At 57.5% G+C, this 23,270-nt stretch overlaps 1 protein-coding gene across 1 annotated transcript in view; it reads right to left on the reverse strand.

Moving 5' to 3' along the window:
- NEK6 (NIMA related kinase 6) overlaps positions 1–22,914 on the reverse strand; it is a 67,732-nt gene extending 44,818 nt beyond the window's left edge. The window contains exon 1 of the mRNA XM_036329698.1: positions 22,772–22,914. The gene's annotated coding sequence lies outside the window, so the exon portion shown is untranslated. The remainder of the gene's footprint in view (positions 1–22,771) is intronic.
- Positions 22,915–23,270: the final 356 nt, after the last annotated feature.

A 23,270-nucleotide genomic window follows, 5' to 3' on the forward strand; every position in this document is an offset into this window, starting at 1 on the left:
CATGCTCCCAACGCCAGGCCACACGGCCCTCCAGCCTGCGGCCGGCTGGTCCCTCGTCCCAGGCGGCCTTCCTGTCTCGGGGTCTCGGCAGCTGTGGCATGGCTGCCCGCAGGCCTGTTTCTGGAGACACAGACCATCCTCCTCAACTCTGGCTGCTCCCCCACGCTGCTGCCTTTCCCGTGAACTGACTGCTTTGGTCTGCTCGGCAGCCGTTAGCGCCACAGCCCGGGGGACCCTCGGGAGACGCCCGGCTTACGGCAGCCACTGGCCCGCTCTCTGAGCCTTGCTGGGAGCCACGGGTTGGAGCAGAAACGGATGGCCCCACTCTGATGTCCGTTTTGGAGCTTTAACCCAGGCCCGCCTCTGGGACTGCAGGAGGGAGACTGCCATTCAGGCGTCCAAGAAAGAGAGAAAAAAAACGTCTATTCATAGCCAGACAGGCTGCTCTGTGGAAACGATGCTACCAGAACGCGACATGCAGCCCAGCTGTGCGAGAGATCCCCAGAAGCCTGACCTGGGCCGGTCCACGTGGAAGGTTCAAAGGCGGGGGTGCTCACCAAGCCTCGGAGATATGCCCGGATGCCCAACCGTGACACTCCGGACGCATACGGTTCTGACCCAAAGCCTGAGCTTGTCTTCCAAAGCGGAATTCTCCAGACAACAGGCTTTTGGCTTCAACACGCAGACTGCCGATCTGTTTCACTCTGGTCTCCAGAGTGAGGATTACTCGCGCTCGGGGGAACGGCCCCACGGCACGTGCCCCCACCCCAGGCCACGCGCTGCACCGGCGTCCACCTGCCGCTCCCTGGAGGGGGGTGTGGCGACCTCCACTTTGCAGACTTCGGCAGAGGTGGGGTTTGGAATCTGGTGCCTGCCCGAGTGCAGAAAGTGGGGGTGAGCCCCCACGGAACCTGCTGTTTGCACCACTCAGAGGAGCTCTGGGCAGATGGGGAAGCACCGAGAGTTGTGTGGGCAGGTGCACATCCCGTGTCGGGCCCCGAGGCACACGTTCAGCCCTTGACAGGCACGGAAAGAATCCCGGCAGAGGGACAGGTGGGGACGAGGTGGCCCAACTGCAGTTAGAACAGCTTCATGAGGCGGCCTTAGTCCTGCCTTTTCAAAGGGAATACACTCACTGGGAATACGCCGAGCCCCCAGAAAACCGCTTACACTTCATTCATATTGTTGTGTCAGTGGCAGACAATCGTTAACACGCCGGCCACGCTTCCGTCAGTTTCTGGGAGCAGGAGAACCCCTGCATCCATGCACGTGAGGTCTCATGTCTCACCAGAGACCTCAGAAAAGCCCCGAGGAATCCGCCGGCCTACACCCTGTATTTGAGGCTCCGGGCAGAGGAGTGATGTGTCTGAGGACATTCGACGGTGCCCACTCAGTCAACCGTGGAGAAGGGGGAGGGCCCTCCAGGCGGAGGGCACAGCATGTGCAAGGGCCTGGAGACTAGGCAAGCCCAGCACTAGCTGTGGGACAGGGGGCCCAGGGACAGCAGTGGCCTCCGGTCTGCAGAGGGGAGGGGTGCTCAGTAGGACCGACAGGGCGCCGTGAGCATGTGCCCCACGGCGAGTAAAGGTGCAAAGCCAGGCCCAGAACTCGGCTCTCCAGATCCCCCTCCAGGGCTCCTCTGCACACCACGCTGCTTCCCCTGCACCGAGCCTACGTGTGATTTTACTCAATGGACCACGTGATGATTCAAAGCCCCAGAATCAGTTTAGCAGCATCCTTCCTCCACCAATGCCGTATGCGTACACATGACCTCGGCACCCTGCCCCGGTCGCCTCAGGTAACTGCGTGCCCACAGACAGGAGGAAGGAAATGCCTACAGAACCTCCCTCTCCAGAGACCGGGCTGGAAGACACTCTCTTATTTGGTGAGCATTTACCGAGCACCCACGGCGTGTCAGCCTCGGTGGTAGGCACTGGAAGGATTCCTACGTCGTAGTTATGAACTCTAACTCACTCCCTAATTCTTCAGAGAAGGGCAGGGCTGGAACCATGGCCCCTATTTCACAGGCGAGGAGATGTGAGCATAGAGGTCCTGGGTCCTGCCTTCTCGAGATCACTGCCTAGGAGGTGTTGGGGCTGGGACGCTAATCTGGAAACGTCTGACCACAGAGCCTTTGCCAAAATAGATAAGGGTCCCTGGGGGATGGAAACAGCCGGGATCCCTCCTTCCTGACCTTTATCCACAGAGCAGGCGGAGGATGCACGGTCAGGCGCCACCGGGAATGGCGGGTCCTGGTCATCACGGGAGGGGCTGCTCCCCCGGCCCAAAGGAGCATGGCCAGGGCTGGGCTTGTGCCGAGCGCTGAAGGTTCTTGGCTGAGGACTACATGCTGACGGCCTGTGCTTCAGAAAAGCATGCTAATGTGGACCGACCCTCTCGCCTTTGGCACCTGCACTAGAGCATACACACACGTCTAGGACACAGAGCACCCCTGGCCAGGCCAGCTCCCAGAGTCTATTCAGACCTGGCCCTGCCTGGTGACGGCTCTCAACCCTGACCTGAGTCCCTGTGTGCGTCTGTCTCCTCCACAGGAATGTCAGCCAGCGCCTTGGGTCTGCTGGTCTGCCCTGTTCAGCCCCAGCCCAGTGCCTGGCACAGAGCATGCCTGACACAACTGTGCTGCTTCCGTGCCACTCTCACCCACTGGTGAACAGGTGGCCTGGGGGGCCCTCCTGGGAACCCTGCTTTAACCCACCTTAAATGACCACAGACCCTCCAACATCTTCATGCTTTGTAACACCCTATCCAGACAGGCCTTCCTCCTCACCTCTGGGTCTCTGTCCTGGGTTGAGGAGTGTTCCTATAAACTCACATCTACCTGAAACCTGGGCTTGTGGCCGTATTGGAAAATAAGGTCTTTGCAGATGTAATGAAGTTAAGATGAGGTCATATAGGATTAGCGTGGCCCTAATCCAATGGCTGGTGTCTTTTTTAAAATACATTTTTATGGATTTCAGAGAGGAAGGGAGAGGGAGAGAGAGATAGAAACATCAATGATGAGAGAGAATCATTGATCGGCTACCTCCTGCACGCCCCCTACTGGGGATCGAGTCCACAACCGGGGCATGTGCCCTTGACCGGAATCGAACCCGGGACCCTTCAGAACACAGGATCTATCCACTGAGCCAAACCAGCTAGGGCCAATGGCTGGGTGTCTTTATAAGAAGAGGAGAACCGGGACACAGGCAGACAGGGCGAAGGCCACGTGACGACAGAGGCACAGAGCGGGGTGCTGTGTCTCCAAGCCAAGGGTCACCGGTGGCCACTGGCGGCCACTGGAGGCCGGGAGAGAGGCCTGGAACAGTCTCCCTCAGCGCCTCTGGGAACCCACCCTACCGACAACTTGAGCATGGACTTCTGGCCTCCAGGACTGTGAGAGAATACATTTCTGTTGTTTTAAGCCACGCAGTTTGCGGCACTTGGTTAAGTCGGCCCTTGGAATCGCGTTGTCTCCCAGCCCAGCCCGGAGCCCAGCAAGCCTGCACGTGCAGCTGCAGATGGCCTCACTCTCCAGCCGGCACACTTCGCCCAGGGCTCCCTCGGCTCAACTTCTGCTTCTGGCGCCACGAGGGAAATGCACCAGCAGTTCCCAGGCCGGGAGGTTTCACAGGCCCGCCCAGCTTCCCTCACACTCCAAAGCCGAACCTAAAGTCGCCAACTTTTTCTGGATTAAATTTCCATCTACCGTCACCATCTAAAGTAGCCAGTGCCAAGCCTGTCCTGAAGTTGTCTCTGCTCACATGAACGGGTGACACTCATAGGATGCGGGGGCCGGGCCTGGGAACCAGCAAACCGGTTCAAGCCATGTGCCCTCTGGGTGATTTTTCTTCTGGCCTCCTCCTCGCTCCTGTGAGTACCCAAGAGAGGTTTTCTCTGTCTTGAAATTTTAATGAGTACATTCCAGTTACCTGGTGGGCAATTCCAGTTAATCCCCTCTGAGCACTGGGGCATCTCCCAGCCTGAGGGAGGAGGCATTCCCGGCCAGCCTGGAGGAGGGGGCAGGAGGAAAATAAAATGAAAAGCAGGAGAGGGAGAGAGAAGCGCTGACCCTTCTTCTGAAAAGAAAACCAAATTGTGGAATTACGCAAGGGGCAGACATCACGGCGATGACTCCAGCTCCCTTCAAAGACACCTCGTAAACCCGCACCAGCCTTGGGGGAGAGGCCAGATGCCTGGCTTTCGAAACATCTGGGCCTGGCGGCCTGATAACCCACCAGAAGCGGGTCGCCCGGTGCTTCGTGGACGTCGCGCCCACGTCTGCCTCGTGGTGACCAGTGAGGCGTGCCGGGAGAGCCACCCCAGGGACAAAGATTTCTCTGAGCACGAGGAATGCTTTTCTAGTAACTCGAGAGCACTGATTCCATGACAGGGGTGCCCGGGGGCTGTGGAACTTCTGCCCCGAGCTCAGGCGAATAGCCATGCAGGGGTGGTCCCGCCGGACAGGCTCAGGCGCAGGGCAGCAAACCTCTGATGATAAGGTCTGACGCGTCGCCTTCCAGGCTGGAGTCCATCACTCCCTCCCTCCCTGCCTCCCTCCCGCTCTGCACGCCCAGGCCAGGGGCAGGGTGGGCCCCAGTTCTTAGGAAGCCAGGAAACACACTCTTTTCTGGGCTAAATGCCCAGATTCCTTGAGCAGTCACAGGACACGCTTTTTCTGAGCTGATCCAGAGCCACAAGTGTGGACTGGAAGTTTCTCGGGGCAGCGTGGCCCTTCGGGGACACAGACAGGCGCACCTGGAATTCCAGGCCCAAAGTGGTCAGTGAGAGAGGCCCCAGCAGGCGGGGTCTGTGCTCTGTGGGCCTCTGTTTTCTTTTAAAAACACAAACAAATGGGGGTTCATTCATTCTGTCATCATTGGTCAAGTATTTTTTGAGAGGCTCACGGAGCCAAGCACTGTCTCAGACACACCTGCCCCCCAGGAGGTGGATAAAGAAAAGGCTGTTCTTGTGACAGCAAAACATCCCGTGAGGGACATGCAGGCAGGGAGCGGGTCATCATGCAACAAGGGGAACCGGCTTCACAGGGTGGTTGGGACAGTTAAATCCGATTGTGCAGCAAACCACTTAGCACATGATCAGCACTCGACCGATAAGCAGGGGCCTCCCATGGCCGGGGTGGGGGGAAGGGGCAACCGAAGCCAGAAGAGAAGGGCAGGAGAGGGTTGTAAGGACTGGCTGGGCTGGTTTGGGACCCTGATTGCCTCATGTTTCCCAGGGAGCCAAGGGGGTGCCCCCACCTTGCCTGGTCCTAGGAGACTCCTGCTCTTTCCTGGTGGGAAAACTCTGCCTCTGGCATCATGCCCCAGGTTAGCCACAAAAATGAGTCACAGCCCCCGCTTCTCCCACCAGCAGGACTCTGCGAGGAGGCACTGTCCTCCCTGCATTTAAAGCCGGGATCCTTCGCTTATTTGCTGGGAAATCTTGCCCAAGTTTCATCACCTCTCTGAGCTTCCCTTCTAAGATCTCCCTAAAAGGCTCACCTGTGCAATGAGACTCAGAGACTCTCTGCCCAGCACTGATGGGGGCGGGGTGCTCTAGAGGAGGGAACGACCCTCAGGGGGAGGAAGTGAGAGGGAAGGGGGAGTGTGGGCACTGGCCTGGGCAGGCCACGTGCAGCCCTCGGGGAGCCTGGCATGGGGAGGGAACAGCCCCATAGAAGGAGAGGAGTCCGCCGGGTTGTTATTTGCTGGGTGTCTTGTCCGCAATCCTCACCTCCCTGAATCAGTCCCTCCAGCTGAGACATGGATTCTGGTGATGATAAAGTGAGACCCCAGGTATATCAAGTAACCCAGCCAGTCTCTGACATGCTGGCCTCCTCACCCCCATTCAACATAAAACTATCGGGACCTCACCCAAACGGGTGCTCCGCAGGCCCCGTAGTGGGCCAGAGTGGGAGGGGTGTGGCTGAGCCCGTTGGCGGGCGGAACCCCAACTCCTCTAGAACTATCCTGGTCTTACCTGGCTCTGTGAGGAGAGGGCAGGGGGCTGTGGGCTAGCCTCGGCTCACCCTCCTGGGGACCTGGCCTCCATGGAAAACGCTGCCTGGACAAAGCCTGGGAACAGCCAGCTCCTCCGTGGGGTGCTGCCTGCCCACCCTACTGCCGCACACCAACCCCGACGCCAGGAGCCCCCTGGCTGTGTGCCACACGGCAGCCCAAGATCAGCCGACTCCCGGCGGGCCGGCGGAACCTCTGACCCCAGCCCACCCCCAACACACACAACGCGCCCCAGACAGGGCTGCTCGTTTTCACAGCTTTCCTCTGACTTCTCCAGGCCAATCAGTCAATCAATCAATCAATCAATCAATCAAGGGAGAACAGGAATCCGATCACAGAGACGACACCTTCGCTCCCCAGGAAGGGCGTCAGACCCGGCTCCTGCAGATTAATGAGCCGGCCTGGAAGTGGGGATAAATGTATTCCGCGCAGACACTGGCACGGCGGCTGGGCTGATGCACTCCCATTAACTCAGGCTCCTCTCATCCCCGGGAGTCAAAACAGCTTCCCTGACGGGGAGGAAAAAAATGACACGCAGACATCCGGATTTAGGGAAAATAACACATCCGTGGCACTGCTTTTCCCTCCCCAAAGCAGTGCTGCGAGCTTTACATATTTTATCATTTATTCTCACATTGTCCCCAGCGAGTGGCGGGCGTCGGCCTTGTTTGTCACAGGAAAGCTGTGAGAGAGGCTGAGGGTGTGAGGGTGAGCCCCCCCACCTCCCACCCCCGGCTCTGACACCCAGCGGGAAAGGGCTGGGTGGGTGGGGGTGGGAGAAAGCCAAAGGTGGTTTATGGGTGGAACTGCGGCCTCACAGGCAGCCGCCAGGCTCCGGGAGAGGCCACAGGGGCATCCACACCGGGGCCTCCTTGCCAGCCTCAGTCTCCTGGCATCCCCGCCCTCACCAAGCCATTTCCACACACGCCACATGAATGATCTTCCTCCAACATCTCCTGGGCATACCCCTCTTCTTATCCACCTCCTGAGCTCAGCACCCAAGGCCTCCTGACCTGCCTGACCCCAGTCCCAGGTGACACCTGTCACTCCCCACATCAGCTCCACAGGCCTTTTAGTTTCCTGCACCTCTGGGCCCCGGCACGCGCTGGGTGCTCCCCCTGGCATGCCCGCCCCCCTGGCTAACTCCTCCTGACCACCGGAGGGGGGTGAGGCAGGGGCAGGCTGAAGGTGACGGGTGTTTGGGAGTCCTCGCTCTGTTCTCAGAGGGCAGCCCAGGAAACAGACAGACCTCACAGCGACCACTTGGGAGCTATGTGATCGGAAGCAAATCTGGGGACTCTCTGGGCCTCTGCTGTTTTATCTGAAAAACGGGGCCAATGGTACCTACTCCCCAAGGAAAACCCAAAGCGGCCGGCACCGTGCTAGGCATCTGTGGGTGCCCCATAAATGCCGGGTCCCCCTCCTTGCCTGCCTCTGGACTGAAGGGGCCTCACCCTGCTCTGCCACGCTGCACGGGTGACCAGCCCTCCTCACGTGCGTCAGGAACCGGGGCCAGCACGTGCCCTGTCCACTCTCCTCCAAGAGGTGTCCCGGTGTGGCTCTCCGGAACGTGAGCGGGAAACGACTGGACCCGCCCGTGCCCCTTCCCTCCTCAGCCCAGGCTCTTTCGACCCAAGGAACCAGAGTTTGGTATTTCTCTGTCTCTCCCTTTTTTCCTTTCTTTCTCCTCTAAGCAAAACTGCTTGGCGGCAACTCCTGCCTCTGTCCCCACGGCAGTTCCAAAGGGCCCATCTCACCCTGCAGAAGTGATGACGGTAATTCTGTTAATGGGGAGCGAGACGGATGGCACACAGTGCCCAGAGTGTGCGCAGGGGGCCGGGAAGCGGCCGCCCCGGGGGGAAGCACAGTGTGGCTGGAACACACCCTCCTTTGGGGCCTTATTAGGTCTTGAAAGAGCTGCTGCACGCGCTAAAACCTGCTTTTGCCAGCAGAAGCCTCATTTTACAGACACACAACCGAAAGCCATAATGGAAGGAAGCCCTGAAGACTGCGCTCCCCTGCTGCAGCGGGTGGCGAGCTGGAGTCTTTAGCCTCGTCGACTCCGGGCTTAAATAAATGGGCCCGCACGCCGGCTCACCATTTTGTGAATGCGGCGGTTTCTTTGCCGTTTAAGGACTGTTTGCCGACGGTGGGATGGGGGAGCTTTGGGAACATTTTCCTTTAAGCGGCTTGTCTGTCCCAGAGGCTATAAAACCCTATGCCCTCCCGTCAGCCCCAGGAGGGAGCCCTGACACAGCCCCTCCCCATCACACCCACGGGCCCTCATCACACACTGTCACTTCACAGGTCTTCTCCTGCCAGGAGAACCGTCGAGGGCTATTTCACTGCAGAATGGGCGTCCATTTCCACTATTACAAAATGGGCTCATCACCCTTCTCTCCAGTTCAGGAGCAAGCTGCCAAATTGTTCTCTGGGCTTCAGTTTGTCCAAATGCAAAATGAGGGTGGAGGCCAAGCCTGTTACGGAGACAGGACAGCCGTGGCGGTTGACCACAGGCAGGGCGAGAGGGCGTGGAGTCAGGCTGCCCGGGGCTGTGTGGCCTTGACAAGCTTCGGAACCTCTCTGGGCCGCAGCCTTCTGATCCCCAAAGCAAGGCTAACCCCACCCACCTCACAGCTCTGGAGCAGCCCAGCTCACATGGCAAATGGTCACTTAGGCCAATCTGGGCTCCCACGATCTTTCTGTGCTTCTCGGCCACACCCTCCCACAACACCCAGTACCACCCTGTAGGGACCACGCATAGTAGGTGCATGTTGAGCATATGCTACTGTGAGCAGAACCTCTGGACTTTGGCTGTTTAGACAAAAACATCCATTCACACTTGAGCAGACAAGACTGGTTTAGGCCCGTGGTCGGCAAACTGCGGCTCGCGAGCCACATGTGGCTCTTTGGCCCCTTGAGTGTGGCTCTTCCTAAGCCTTAGGAGTACCCTAATTAAGTTAATAACAATGTACCTACCTATACAGTTTAAGTTTAAAAAATTTGGCTCTCAAAAGAAATTTCAATCGTTGTACTGCTGATATTTGACTAATGAGTTTGCCGACCACTGGTTTAGGCTGTGTGTTCCAGGAGCCACAGGCCTGGGCTCCAATCCTGGCTCGGCCACAAACCTACTATGCGTCCTTGAACAAATGACTCAGCCTCCCTTTCCTGGTCTAGGACTAACGGAGCCTGCTCACAGGGCCACCGAGAGGAGTCTGAGCGATAGTGCATGGCCAGGGATTGCCCAATGGCCCTGGTGACTAGCAGCCTTGAGAGAGAGCAGCTGAGTCCTGGGAGAGCCTGAGAAAAACTCCCGAATTCACACCAGGGAAGTCACTTTCTCAGACACCTGAGGCAAAGGAAGACCCAGAGGCCATCCCAGCCCGTGGGAGAGCTGGGACCTTGAGCAACAGGCACATGTTACATCCTCAGCAACCGCCTTGGGAGGGAAGAGAGACACTGGGGGGCGCATCCCTCCACCAGGCAGCCGGAGACACCACGCCCTCCCAGGACACGGCCCTGTCCACCTGTCTGCAACGCTCGGACCAGTAACACTGAACACACTTCATTCGCTTCTTGCTCATGATCGCCCTCCCCACACAGCACGCCAGCTCCATTACCTGGTGGGTAATTCCAGTTATTCCCCTCTGAGCACTGGGGCATCTCCCAGCCCGAGGGAGGAGGCATTCCCGGCCAGTCTGAAGGCGGGGGCAGGAGGAAAATAAAATGAAAAGCAGGAGACGGGGAGAGAAGCGCTGACCCTTCTTGTCTTCACGATGCGTTTAGAACAGTGCCCGGCTCTGTTGGCTGAACGAACGACCAAGCAAAGCAGGAAGGGATGACCAGTTTGGGGAGGGCGGCTCTGGGCTGTGATTTCCAATGTGTCCCGGTGCGGAAGGTGCTCCCGAGGGTCATGGGCGCACCGAGCGGCAGGCCTCACTCCACAGTGTCATGTATTATCAACACAACAATGCCACCCCTTGCTGTGTGCCTGTGGTGCACGAGCTGATCTCACTGGGTCATGAACACTGCCCCACAGGCAGCAACTGAGATTACCTCTGGCTTTGCAAGTGAGAAAACTGAGGGCCCCAGGGGGAAGTGACAAGCCACGGAGACAGGTGAGCAAGAGCTGGAGATGTGACTTGTGTCCAGATGTGTCCAGACCCCACTGCCTGCCTCCTCCATCTCTGGGCCTAAGTGTGGCCAAGGGCTGGATCTGGGAGGAATAAAGCTGGACCTGGAGTCTCGGGACCCACTCCGCGCCAAGAAGGGTGAGTGCTCAGAGGCAGTCGCTGAGGTCTGGCTCCTGTCCCATCCCCACGCACATGCAGCAGACGGAGGGGGTAGAGGCTCAGCCGGGCCTGGGACTGTGCAAAGGGCACTGGCTTTGGGGGTCAGCTGGGCCTTGGGGTCAACGGTTTTTAAACTGTGTGGCTTATGGCTTTGCACCGGTGGCTTCATTCTCTGAGCCTCAGTTATCCTCATCTGAAAAATGGGGTCAGCGCCAAGCTGTGAGGATTAACTACGGCAACACAGGTAAAACCCTTGGCCAGATCCCTGGCCCCCAGCAGGCACCGAATAACAAGCATAGCTAACTCTATCGAGCCTCCCTCGTTCATGTTTCAAGAGTAGCCAGACACCCGCATCCTGTGGCTGCCAGACCCCCAAGTTCAGGGCTGGGAACAGCGTGGGCGGCTGGTGGAATCCGAGCTCCCCGCCCTCTCTGATATCCAGGGCACCATCTGCTTGGCGTGCTTCCCGAGTCAGCAGGTCAACAACCTTGTCATTTGATTTCTGACCCTTGTCACTCAAGGACGGGAAGTCGGAGGGGACGGGTTTGTCACTGCAACAACATCCAGCAACAACGTGAGGGATCAGATCAGGGCATTTCCGAGGAGGCCCATGTTTACGGTGCCCTTGGCACGAGAGGCCCTGGGCGAGGAGGGAGACCGGCGGACAGCGCTCACATCCTGGGCCCGTGACGGCGCCTCGCAGAAGGATGTTTCCTTCAAGTAAGATCTGGCTCCGAGCCCATGGGGACACCAGGTGCAGGGGCCACGCTCTCTGTGAAATGTGGGTGTTGCCGGGAGGAGGCCACAGCCCTCCTGCCAGGGCCAGTGGCACATGCAAGTGACTGGCGCATCGGGCCTGCCCTCAGGAGGGAGCCCGTGCTTGGGGCTTCAAGGTGTGTGCTCACGTCTTGAAAGCCCTTGAACTTTTAGGTGAAGTCTGGTGGAACAAAGGCGCACGTGCCGGGGGCCTGGAGCCTCAGCTCACCTGTGGCCAGCCTTCCCCAGGAGGGTTCTCGGCTGCCCGCTCCCCTCCCCAGCCCAGCAACCTCTGCCGCCCTCCATCCTTGGCAGGGGCCTGGGGAAGGTTGGGGTCCGATGAGCTCACACACCCAGCCACAGGGTGGGGCTCCAGGTACCTTTGAGGGTCTGCACTTGCCCCAGGAGTGTCCCCGTGCCCAAGGGAGCGTGGCGTTAAACAGCCTGTAAAAAACATGACAGGAGGAGAGACTGCGGAGGAAAGGAAAACCCTTTTTTCACACGGGGACCCGCATTTTCATTCTGTCCTGGGTCCCGCACATTATGTAGCTGGCCCTGCCTTCCATTTCTATGACACTCTGACCCCTCTCCCCTGGCCTGGGAGATCGTGGGGACACCCCCAGGCCTCTGCAGAACTAGACACAACCGGGTCTGAAACAGTCACCGCCTGAGAAGCTCCTCAGAACTCAGCACCCCCCTCCCCCACCCCCCAACAGGTCTTGTTCTTCAAACCCCTGTGGTTGGTCATTTATTCCATCTCACGGGCCAGGCCTGGTTTCCGGTGTTGGAGATGTGACAATCGACCAGGACTCAGCGCGGGGATGAACCGGGCGGACTGATGGTGGCAGGGTCGGGTGGAGGAGCCTGTCCGGCAGAGCATCAGGGAGGGCGTGGAAGCCGCAGCTCCTCCGGCTGCCTGGGAAGGCTGGGGCGTGGAGTCAGCTCTGGGAGACGCAGGAGCCCCGCATCTGTAAGGTGGGCTGCCGGAGCCTGAAGGGGCTGTGTGTCTGAGTGTCCCCCAGCCCAGCAGGCACTGCAGGGAGAGGGCACAGCCCAGGCAAAGGCTGAGGCACGGACGCTAACTGGGGGACAGTCTGCAGCGAACTCCCTTCGGGGCCACGATGGCTCTGCCGTTAGATATTTGTTCCCTGTGGTTTCTATTCCCACCTGACATTTTACAGATATCCTTTCTGTGACTTAGGAAGTCCAGGTAGGACCCAGCAAGGGGTCAGCCAGGTGGCGGTGGAGGCTTTTCTGATTTGACTCATCACCCAGTGAAGAGAGCTCAGACTTCGGAGTGGAGCCACCCTGGGCTTGATCCTGGGCCACCCCCCAGCTGTGGGGCCTGGGCCCCATCGGACCTGCCCTGAGCCTCAGCTTCTCATCCGTAACTTGGTAAGAGTCCCATCCTCGAAAGGTGGCTGTGGTGATTAGATGAAATGGTGTCAGTGAAGGGTACAGCATACAGCAAGTGCTCAATAAATGCCAGCCATTGCTATTGTCGCGAAATCCCAAAACATCAATTCAGAAACCCAAGTATCGCGTGCTGCTTCCTGGGACCCGAGAATCCACTCCCTCCTCCCCAGCATCTGCCAGGACTCTGCTTGGAGACTGACTGCTCGCTCCCCCATTGTCATGTCGCATCCGCCCATAAATATTTAAACAACATGTCATCAGATTATTATAACATATGATCTATAGCACTGATGTGCTGCAGTTCTGCACATTTGGGCTTCGTTTTCAGAATATCGAGACATAAAATATTTATGTATTTAGCCAACCACGAGATCTCACATTCTGTCTCAAAATGCTGGGTGGTGGCAAGACGCTGAACTGAGACGCAACGTGTGAAGGGTATGCTTTGTTCTCACGTCGGTTCTTGGGCATCTGGATTGTTTCTGGTTCATGCCCGGGACATCGTCGTGCGGCCTGTGCACGGTGGCTGGCTGTGTTTGTTACCGAAAGCAAAGGGACACAGACCAAAAGACATCATCAGAAGGGGGTGGGAGTTCAAACCACTAGGAGCTGTACCATTTTCATTTTTTTTTTATTTCCACAGGTCTGCGCATAGTAGGTGAACGTCCATAAGGAAATGAATTAGCTCATCTGTAGCCCAAAGCACCACCCAGTGGGCTGGCACCCAACACGACTTAGTAATATTGATCCTCCTGTTTCATTCTCTCCCCAGTGCGCCCAGCACCAGGCCAGGCACGGAGAGGGATCCAGGGAATGTTGCTGGATGAATGGCAATTATAGGAGTAAACGTGTGACCAGACAAATCACTTAATTAGCTAATAAATTAATGAAGGATAATGATTCCCTGGTCGGATTACACCGTACAAGACCCTCCTCCTGAGAAATAAAGGCTCTCCAGTAACCCGTGGTGGGTAGGCAAGGGGGTTCTTCTGGGTAATTAAATAGCTCAACTGCTAACATTAGCACATCGCGGTGACCATATGCCCCGGAATTTTCCGCACTGTGCAATTTCAAGGATGCCCCCCCCTAAGCCATTCCAGCATCCAGGAACTTCTCACACACCAGTGATCAAACAGCATCTTCCAAACTTGCCTCTCCTGCCCCCAAATGTCACTAGAATGCTTGTACAGACCACTGTCCTTTTAAGAGTTTGGAAACGGCGGTCTTCATGTGCCTAACCTATAGATGACCGATATCCGAAGAGCTGGGATGTCATAGAAGGAGGCGCAAACCGAAGGTGTTAGCTTGGAGTAAAAGTATTTTCTTTGCGTGGTTCCTAAATGTCATGCTGTCACCACCAGGAGCAGACAGCTCCCACCCTGGTCCCCAGCCTCCACACAGACAAACATCTAGCCCCGTTTCCTCCTGGGTTAGCTAAGGAGGCTGGCATTTGAAACAAACACAGAAGGCCACTGAAATTCCTGCGGGAGACGAACAAAGGCAATGCCCGCCACTGAGGCAGGCACGCCACGTCTGCGCTTGAGATCCGGCTGTAACTGCATCCGCTGGGACTCAGCTGGACCTGCCCAGCTCCCGGGGTGGGCGCCTGCTCCCTGGCTCCCTGGCTGCCATGTGGTGCCCAGCGGGCCACCAGTTAGGGAAGCATTTCCTTTCAACCCAGGCGTCCCCGTTTTCTGGGCTGGGTGGAATGCAGGGTCCCACTTATTTGTCACACAGCAATGTCTGTGCCGAGGAGCCCCTTCCCCTCCCTACGCAACCCCCAAAAGATATGCCCTCTAGGAAAGGAAGTGTGCTTGATAGAAAATGTAACTTTAAGACAAGGCACTTGCCCATTCCAACCCAAAGCCCCTCCTATTCAGACACTCAGGAGCAGCCTGGGAAGAGAGGGGGCAAAGGATGGAGACCCTGTGACGCTGGGAGGTACGAGCCCTTCTGGACTTACGTTCTTCCTACTTAGAATACTTGGCGGATGAGCCTTTCTCTGAGAAACCTTCTCTGCACAGAGGAGTCTGACAGGCACCACTCAGCCCTTCACAGCCCGCTGGGAGGGGCCCGGTTTGCTCACAGATTCAGGAACTTCATGTAAACATTCTCCGAGCATCCGGCCACTTAGCACTTTCCACTGTGAGCCAGGCACAGTGCTGGGCCCCAAGGACACAGCTGTGGTTCACAGACCAGGTCTTACCCTCATGGAGTTCAGGTTCTAGTCTGGGAGGCAGATAACACACATAGGATGTCAGGGAAGGGGAAGGGCCCTGAAGGAAAATAAAGCCGGGCCAGGGAATGGGGGCGGGGGGGGGGGAGGGGCTTGTTCAGATAGGGTGGGTCTGGTGGGGTCCCCTTGGAGAAGTGACTGTTGTAGTGTCCTGAATGAAGGCTAGGAGCAGGTCATGGGAATGTGGGGGAAGGATTTCAGGAAGGAGGGACAGCAAGTGCCAAGGCCCTGGGGTGAGCGCATGCTTGGCATGTGTGAGGGAAAGTAAGGGGGCTCCCTGGCTGGAGCAGCGTAAAGCCACAGAAGGTGCAGGGACCCCACTGCTCTTGCAATAAAGACCAAATATCACCCAGGTCTGGTCAGACCTCAGCAGCCTTCTCGTCCACCTTATGCCTCTGTTTTCTGTGGCTGACCCCCCCTTCCCCCGAGCCTTCTCTTAGATAAAACAAATGCTCTGTGCTCTTAGCATGATAACTTGTCACAGGCTGTTCCCTCCAGCTGCCCAGGAGGCCCCCTCCAGGCCCTGGGCCTGGCCACAGACTCACAGACCACATAACGGGCACAGTAGATGGCAGCCTCTGCCCTCCGACTCTTTAGACCCAACCCCCACATGCAGGTTCCTCCCAGCACTCATGCTAATGATATCGAAGCACCATATATCCTGGATTCTGTTTCTTTGTCCCATAAAATGGGCATACTGGTACTTACGTCATAGGATGGCTGGGAGGATGAAGGAGTTCATGAGAGGGTTATAGAATAGAATGTACCACGTGGTAAGTGCTCATACAAAGGACCTATTGACGGGCTCAAAGGCTGAGGAAGTGGCAGGAGGTCCCTGGCTTCACACTGTTCGGGGTCTGCCCATGGCCTGGGCCCCTGTCCTGCTCCCAGCACCCCATCCCACAGCCCCACACACCCACTCACTCTGCAGTCTTCCTGCCCTTCACCCCTGCCCTCTCAGGTCTCCAGGCCTCAGGTCTCTGGCTCAGCTGCCCCTCCCTCCCGGCCGTCCTCCCACTTCCCCAAAGATGCTTACTGCAAATTACCTACAAGGGAGTCGTGACACTCGTGTCCCCACCAGCTGGTGGCGGGTCCAGAGGGGGGTTGTTAGAGGGTCTCTGGGCCAGCTCCCAGCACCATGCCTGACCCAGAATGTTGGGACGTGTTTCTTGAATGAATGAGTGAACGGACAGCCACATACCAGCCAGCGTGGGCGTGTCTATGAACAAAACAGAGTCCACTCGACCGGCACAGCACTGAGTGGTCTGTGCTTCTACAACAAGTTCTCAGCCACAGCCCAGGCCCAGGCGCCACCACCAGGGCCTGGGCTGAAGGCTGCAGCGTGGTCTGGCTGAGCCACGGGGCAGCCACAGACGCCACGGAGACCTCAGGCTGGGACAGTCCCTCGGGGCCCCAGTCCCGCTCTGGAAAGGGAGAGGCTTTCATGCTTTTGATGTTTAAGCACCAGACCTTTCCTTATACCAGCCCCCCCCCCCCATATCATAACATTAACCATTTTAAAGTGAACAATTCGTGCCACTGAGCACATTCACAAAGTTGTACAGCCGCCACCTCTACCGAGCTCTGAAACATTCCCATCGCCCCGAGAGGAGTCCCTGTGCCCGCCATGAAGCAGCGGCTCCCCTCCCCCAGCTCGAGATTTGCTCTCTGTCTCTAAACTTATGGATTCTGGGTATTTCCTATAAGAACCTTTTCTTTAAAAGACTCTTGTGCAAAACCTCCTCGCCTAAAACGTGATGGGAGGAGCGCTGTGGCTGAAGGCAGGTGTGGGTCCCCCGCACCCCCACATCCTGGAACTCACGCCCCTCATTCATCGTGGCTTTTCAGGGAAGTCTATCCCAGGCCCTTTCCTTTCAGAATTCTAACCCTAAAGTTGGAGTTCTAAGGCAAGTCACCCCAAACGGTGTCCGAGAATCGAGGGCCTCGAGCCTGATGTTACGGACCCATTTTCCGGATGAGGAAGTAGAGGCGGTGCCAGGGGGTGACCAGCAGGCGCCGGACTGAAAGGCCTGCTGGTGCTCCCCCCTCACCGCATACACCACGTGGGCAAATGCCCGCAGAAGCCGCCTCAGGAGAGGCAGCCATTCCCTGGGGGCGAGGATCTCGCCTCTCCCTCAGGAAAGAATGTCAGCCTGAGGGAGCCCCACATGGCTTAGTCCGTGCCAAACCCGCATGGCCTCCCGCCGGCGAGGAGAGGGCCGCCTGCCCGCCTTCCCCGCCTCGGGTCTCTGACAGCGCTGCTGTCAGCACAGGCCTCTGATGGAGCTGGCGCCGTGTAAACAGCCAACGTGACACCTGCCTTGCTTAATAACGCACTGTGGCCGGCGCGGCGCTGGGAGCCTCCCGGGACCCTCCAACGCCAAGAGGTCGCACCACAACAACGTGTCAGGCTCACGGTGTCGCCTGGCAGGGGGAGGGTGGAGAGGAACGAGAAATACTGATTTCTAAACGTTTTCCAGAGGTGCTCAGGGCCACCTGACATTTAGATTTTGCTTCTTTCCAAACTGCTGCTGTCCCCACCCCGTCCATTTTGAGGGTCACTGATCACGGAAAGTACTTCAATTGACACCCCCTTCTGCCTCGTTCAGGGCCTCGCTATGCAGGGGCACTGAGCTGACAGGGACAAAGAGAGGACCGTGCGGCCGTGGGCGGGTCCTCAGTAATGAAACGCTTTCTATGGTGTCTTCCGTAAACACGGGGACGTGGGCGGCAGGCACGGACGAGGTGCTCCCCACGTGCTGAGCGTTGTCTATGCGTCGCTTCACGTGGCTCTCCCCGCAGAGGCGAACGGCTGGCTCCCGAGTGGTGCCAAGGCTCACGTTCTTTTTTTTTTTCTTTTTAAAAATATATTTTATTGATTTTTTACAGAGAGGAAGGGAGAGGGATAGAGAGCCAGAAACATCGATGAGAGAGAAACATCCATCAGCTGCTTTCCGCACACCCCCAACTGGGGATTTGCCCGCAACCAAGGTACACGCCCCTGACCGGAATCGGACCTGGGACCCTTCAGTCCGCAGGCCGACGCTCTATCCACTGAGCCAAACCGGCTAGGGCAAGGCTCACGTTCTTCACTGTGACTGTGGGCGAGGGCCCCCCCCCCTCGCCGGGCCTCAGTTTCCGTTTTCTTCTCTGGATTGTGAGCCAACTGAATGCCTCACCTGCAGCTTGAACCGATCAGAGCTGAAGGTCGTTTGTAAAGTAATTCCAGTTTCAAAGATGCTGGGGACACAAGGAACAGAGCGGGCAGGCGCTGGGGGTAAATTCGAACTCTGCCGCACACCTGCAGGGAGAACGGGTCTGAGGGACTCAACCCCGTAGCCGAGGCTCAGGAAGTTCTCGGTAAATGGCCCTCAATGCACTAGGGTCAAGCGCCGCCCCCTCCCCCTGACCAGTTTTGAAGTGTGAAGGTTAAACAACTCCAGGAAAATGCAGGCTCTGAGTGGCGGCTTCCCTCCCCCTTCCCTGGTCCGAATTCCTTCACACTCTGTGGATTTCCTACATAAAGCCCCTTTTTCTTTTCTATGAGGTCACCACCACGAAGATGTCTAAGAGAAAGAAAGAATGGCTCCATGCGGATCAAGGCCGTTGGAACTGAATGCATTTCAGATCTGGCTGCGTCACCTCCTTTCAGTTCCCTGGGCCCCTCACTCGCCCCCTCCCCCCAGACGGAGCCCCCCCATCCCCACCCCACTGCGGGTTTGGAGGGGTGCGGTGATCCTGCCAGTGGATGCCAAGGAGCCTGGCTAGAAGACCGGTCCTTTGCCACCAGACCACCCGAGAGGTTGTCTGTGGAAAAATCCAGAATTGGAGACAGTGGCAGAGGCTGTGTGTGGGGGTCTGTTTCCACACAAGCAAGTCCTGTTCGAGGGACAGATGTCAAAATGCTCGTTCAAGTTCCCAACTTAAACATCACAGGAAATTACACCATCAACCGGTCTGCCCTAATGTCAGCTCCTGTCTGGGAGTCGGGCCTGAGAAGCCTGCCGGTCTAATTCGGTTTCAGCCAAAGGAAGGGCCTGTGTGTGTGTCGCCAGCTCCAAGAGGAAGGAGCGAAGCCGCTGGCCTGCTTATTTTCTTTTTAAACTAACATTTTCCCCAAAAACCTACCTTGTCACAACCCAAGAGTCAGAAATGAGAAGATAGCCAAATACCAAAACGCCACTGAGGGTCCCCGACCAAGCCTGGCTGTCCGCTCACATCAGAGCAATTTCACAGACACTCGCAGGGCGCCCAGACCACCCCCAACGACCGCTGCACCCCAGCAGCCCTCCAGGCCCCCTGAGCCCCACGGCCTGGCGCCCTCTGCGGTGATGGCCAAGGGGAGGGCCGTGGCATGTGCACGCTGCTTCCTAAGAATGACGTCAGGGAAAAAAGAAGATAAAAATGTAGAAACAAGGACTATTTTTACCTCTCTAAATCACAGGCCAGACGGGAGAGAAATCCATCAATGCCAGAAACGTGGCTGAGCCTTCGCTCAAGATCTATTATTTCACACCTTAAATTAACGCATCTCAAAGCAATTTGCAAATGTTCATCAACTTGCAGGAAGAACGGGGAAGGGAGAGAAATGCCTTTTTCTTTCATCACCGGACGACACTCACAGGGGCACCCCCCCCACCCCCCCCAACCGCACAGGTCCTCATGCACCACCTTCCTCGCAAGTACCGTGTCGTATAAACCCAGATGCAAAGGGAAATGAAGGAGGAAAAGAGATGGGCACGGGGCTGAAATGGCAAGGGACAAGGAGCCGTTCAGAGCTGAGATCGGGCCCCTGGGAGGCGAGGCTCCGCCATCAGGGGTCGGCAGGCTGGGCTCTTCCGGAGGGCAGTGTCCCAGCTTGCTTCTTTCCCACAGGAGCCTGGAGGTGCCAACCTGTATTTAATCTCACATGACTCACCAGGGTCCTCCATTCTCCACCCTGTAACTCCCTCTCTTGGTCTGACCGGAGAAGAGGAAGGGAATAGTCTTCTCTTTCTGACAATTGTTTTGACACTTCCCTTCTGAAAGCAATCTCTGGCACTTAGAGAGGAAAGAGAAATGTGAACGAACTATAGCCCTTCCTATCTGACAGCTCTGGCCCTGGGCGCTGGTCACCTACCCCAGAGAGGCCACGGGGGACAAGGACGGAGGGCGGCCTTCAGAAAGACCTCTCTGAGGACAGCTGGGCAGGAACCTAGCATGACTTAATCACTTGTGTTTTGTTTTTGTTTGTTTTTTTTTTTTTCCAGCAGAAAAGCAGGACAAAGGCAGACAGACCTGGGTGAAGGTTATGAACTTCAACTCTGGAACCAGAGACGTGGATCCTGACTTTGCCATTTGCCAGTTTATGACCCTGCCCACGTTACCTAACCTCCCGTGTCTTCATCTTCCCCTCCAAGATCAGGATAACAATCCTGGACCTTCACCCTGGGCCAGACACTGGACATAGCGACTGCCACTTTCCAGGTTTAGCGGGAAGAAGACTATGGGCTCTGCTCAGCCAAGATGGGTTCAAATCCAGGGTCAACCAACCGCACATGAGCACATGACCTTCAGCACGTCGTTTAATCTATGTGTGCCCCAGGCTCCCCATCTGTAGAATGGGCATCCTCATCGTCCCCATCTCAGTGATGGTGAGTCGATTGGGTGAAATAAGGTACTAAAAGGACCCTGGCTGGCAACCGGTATGCGCTCAATAAACCAACAGAGGCCATTAGTTGTAGTGCTACTTTCATAATATTATGTACAACATTTCATCTCGCTGAGCCTCAGTTTTCTCACCTGTAAAATGGAGCTAATAACCACCTCGCTCACGGTGAAAATTAAATGAGGGGATGTGTGTAAGGGCACTCAGCACCCAGTCTGTGCCCCTTTGCAAGGCAAATGTCACACTCCTGATGCTGGAGAAAGGATCGGTGGGAAGTCAGACAGGTGACAGGATTCTGCTCCTACCTCCTCTTAGTGGTCCCAGGACACGGCTCGACCTCTCTGGGCCTCAGTTTCCTTGTGCAGATAAAACCAAAATCTGCAGCATGGCTATTGGGAGGGTTACGGGCACGCAGCGGGTGCCCCATAAATGTCACTTCCCTCCCCTTTCCCCTGCTCCTTCCTTGCTCAGGGCCACCAAAAGTGCCACTTGGCAAAGCCAGGGGCACCTTTTCTTGAAACCTGAACAGCCCTGAACCCAGACCAACCCAGGCTTAAGTCTGAGACGTTAGTTTGCGGAGATAGAAACTACTTTGTAGTCATTTTCGAAGCAGACAGGACGGCAGGGGCTGACAAACCACAGGGACCATTTTAAATCCTGGGCCTTTCTTCTGGGAAGTTAGGCAAGAACCTTCCCAAATGTTTGCCCGTGGGGCTCTCTGCCAGGGAGTGACTCATCCACAGCTCCCACAGGCATATTTTATTTGGGGGTGGGGGATGGAGGGAGGGCCCGGCCTTGATGGGGGAAGGGGAGGCAGCACTGCCAGCAAACCCGGAGGTGTTTTGTTTTTTTTCTTTCTTCATTTTTTAAGAAAAGAAAAAGAATGTGGGTCCTTTTTGTTTCCTTCCAGGTTTTGTTTGCTGAAAGAAGACGTCCAAAGTTCACTCGGTGAGCTGCTGAGTGGGGAGCAGGCACTTCCAGCCACTCCGCATCCCTTTCAATGAAATTCTTCTTCCATGAACGCCATGGTTTTCAAATGTGCCTCGAGGTTCCCCCGCACATACAGCCAGCGCCGCAGACGACATTTTCCCTCAGAAAGGCAGGCTGAACTTCGACAATTCAGAGAAACTAGGGGGCTCCAGAGCTTCTAAAGTTTGCCTTAAAGCAATTAAGACTTTCGACTGGAGAGATTTTCCACATGCATAAAGCACAAAAGAACTGTCAGTCAAAACTGCGGGGACAGAGCTGGGAAGGCCGTGTCCCAAGCCTGCTGGGGTCGATTTGTTAGTGTCTTGGGGGCTCTGGGAGGCCCGGGCTGGATACAAACAAACCACAGGCGTAGCTTTCTATTTAGCAAGGTAGGCAGAGAGCCGCCCAGACCCAGTGTCTGGGGACCCCTGGCCTCCCCTCGGCCAGCCTTGCTCCGCGCCCCCCCCCCCCCACCAGGCCTAGGGAAAAGGTTAAAATTAGCCAGGGTCGGAGAGGGACAAGAACAAAGCTAGGGGGCCCAGCAGGCTACCTAGGAAAGAACTGGACACAGGTCCCCCAGTGTCCGGCCCACCACAGGCTGGCCGTCTGCTCCTCCCGGAGTCCCTGAGGGTCCGGCCAGTGACCCTGCCAAGGCTTGGCTCTGAGGCCACCCCTCTGCCAAACCCAGCCAGGCTCTGTGGGTCTGACCTCTGGCCCCCTCATCACCAAACAAGGCCTGGCACCAACTGGGTGACCACGCCAGGCCTGCTTCTCTCCATGGGCTCCCTGGCATTGGGACCAGGCGGGCACATCACACAGCAGTCCTGGTGGGCGCGAACGGGGACCCTCAGCCTTCCTAACAAACATTTTTGCACACTCCTGTACACTAATTACACACTCCCATCCACAATGAACACTTTCGTTCTCAGAGGCGCATGAATACCCGCACCAATCACTTGGGAACGGTCACACACGTGTACTCCCTGAATCCACACACACTCGGTCACAAAAGTGAGATCTTAGCTGAAGCGCTTGGCACATAGTGAACACTCAGGAAATGGATCAATGGGAGCCATGTCCATACCCCCCCCCCCCATGCACCCCAAACCACACAAGCCAGGCACGCCGCTGTGCACACGCACCAACTCTGCCCGAGGCACCAACACACACCCCTGCGAACACAGCCCGGGGGGCAGACGGACACGCACGGTCGGACGCACGGCCGCGGACACGCTACACTCAGCCTCACGCGCTCACACGTGCCCCGACCTCACCCGCGCACACCCGCCGGCTCTCCCCGCGGAGCCTGGGGCGCGCGCCGCGCGGGCACGCGGACCGCCCTCGGCCCCAGTGGGGGTGTCGGTCCGCGGCCCGGCCCCCGCCCCTGCCCCGGCCGAGGGCCCATCCGGCTGGGTCCCGGCCTCAGGCCACTCACCGGCGCGGCGGGCTCAGCTGCCGGCGGAGGACCGCGCGGGGCGGGCCGGAGCCGTGGGTCCGACAGGAGTTGGCGGCGCCGCGGCCACACGCTCGGCCGCCCGCTGTTCCGCCGCCGCCGCCTGTGCGGGCCGCGCGCGCGCTCCCGCCCCTCCCCGCCGCGGGGCCGCGCCGCCCCCTGCGCTCGTGCGCGCGCGCCACGCAGGCTCGGGGGGCGCCGGGGCGGCTGCCTCGCCACGCTGGGTCCCTCCAGGCTCCCAAGAACTTTGGAGGGCCGGGGACTCGCTCAGCCCAGCCACCCCTCCCCATTTCAAAGATAGGGTAACTGAGGCCCGAGCTCACGCGGCGAGTCCCGCCAGCATCTCCCCTTCTTCTGGGGGCTCTGGACACCGGGGGCTAGGTCTGCAGGGGCCCGCCCATGGACACCTCCCTGGCCTCCTTGGGCACCCCTCACCTAACTGCTCCCATGACAGCCCTGGGATTACGGAAATTGGCCAATC

Source organism: Myotis myotis, unplaced genomic scaffold, assembly GCF_014108235.1.
Source record: "Myotis myotis isolate mMyoMyo1 unplaced genomic scaffold, mMyoMyo1.p scaffold_m19_p_12, whole genome shotgun sequence".
In the NCBI taxonomy this organism is placed as follows: domain Eukaryota; kingdom Metazoa; phylum Chordata; class Mammalia; order Chiroptera; family Vespertilionidae; genus Myotis; species Myotis myotis.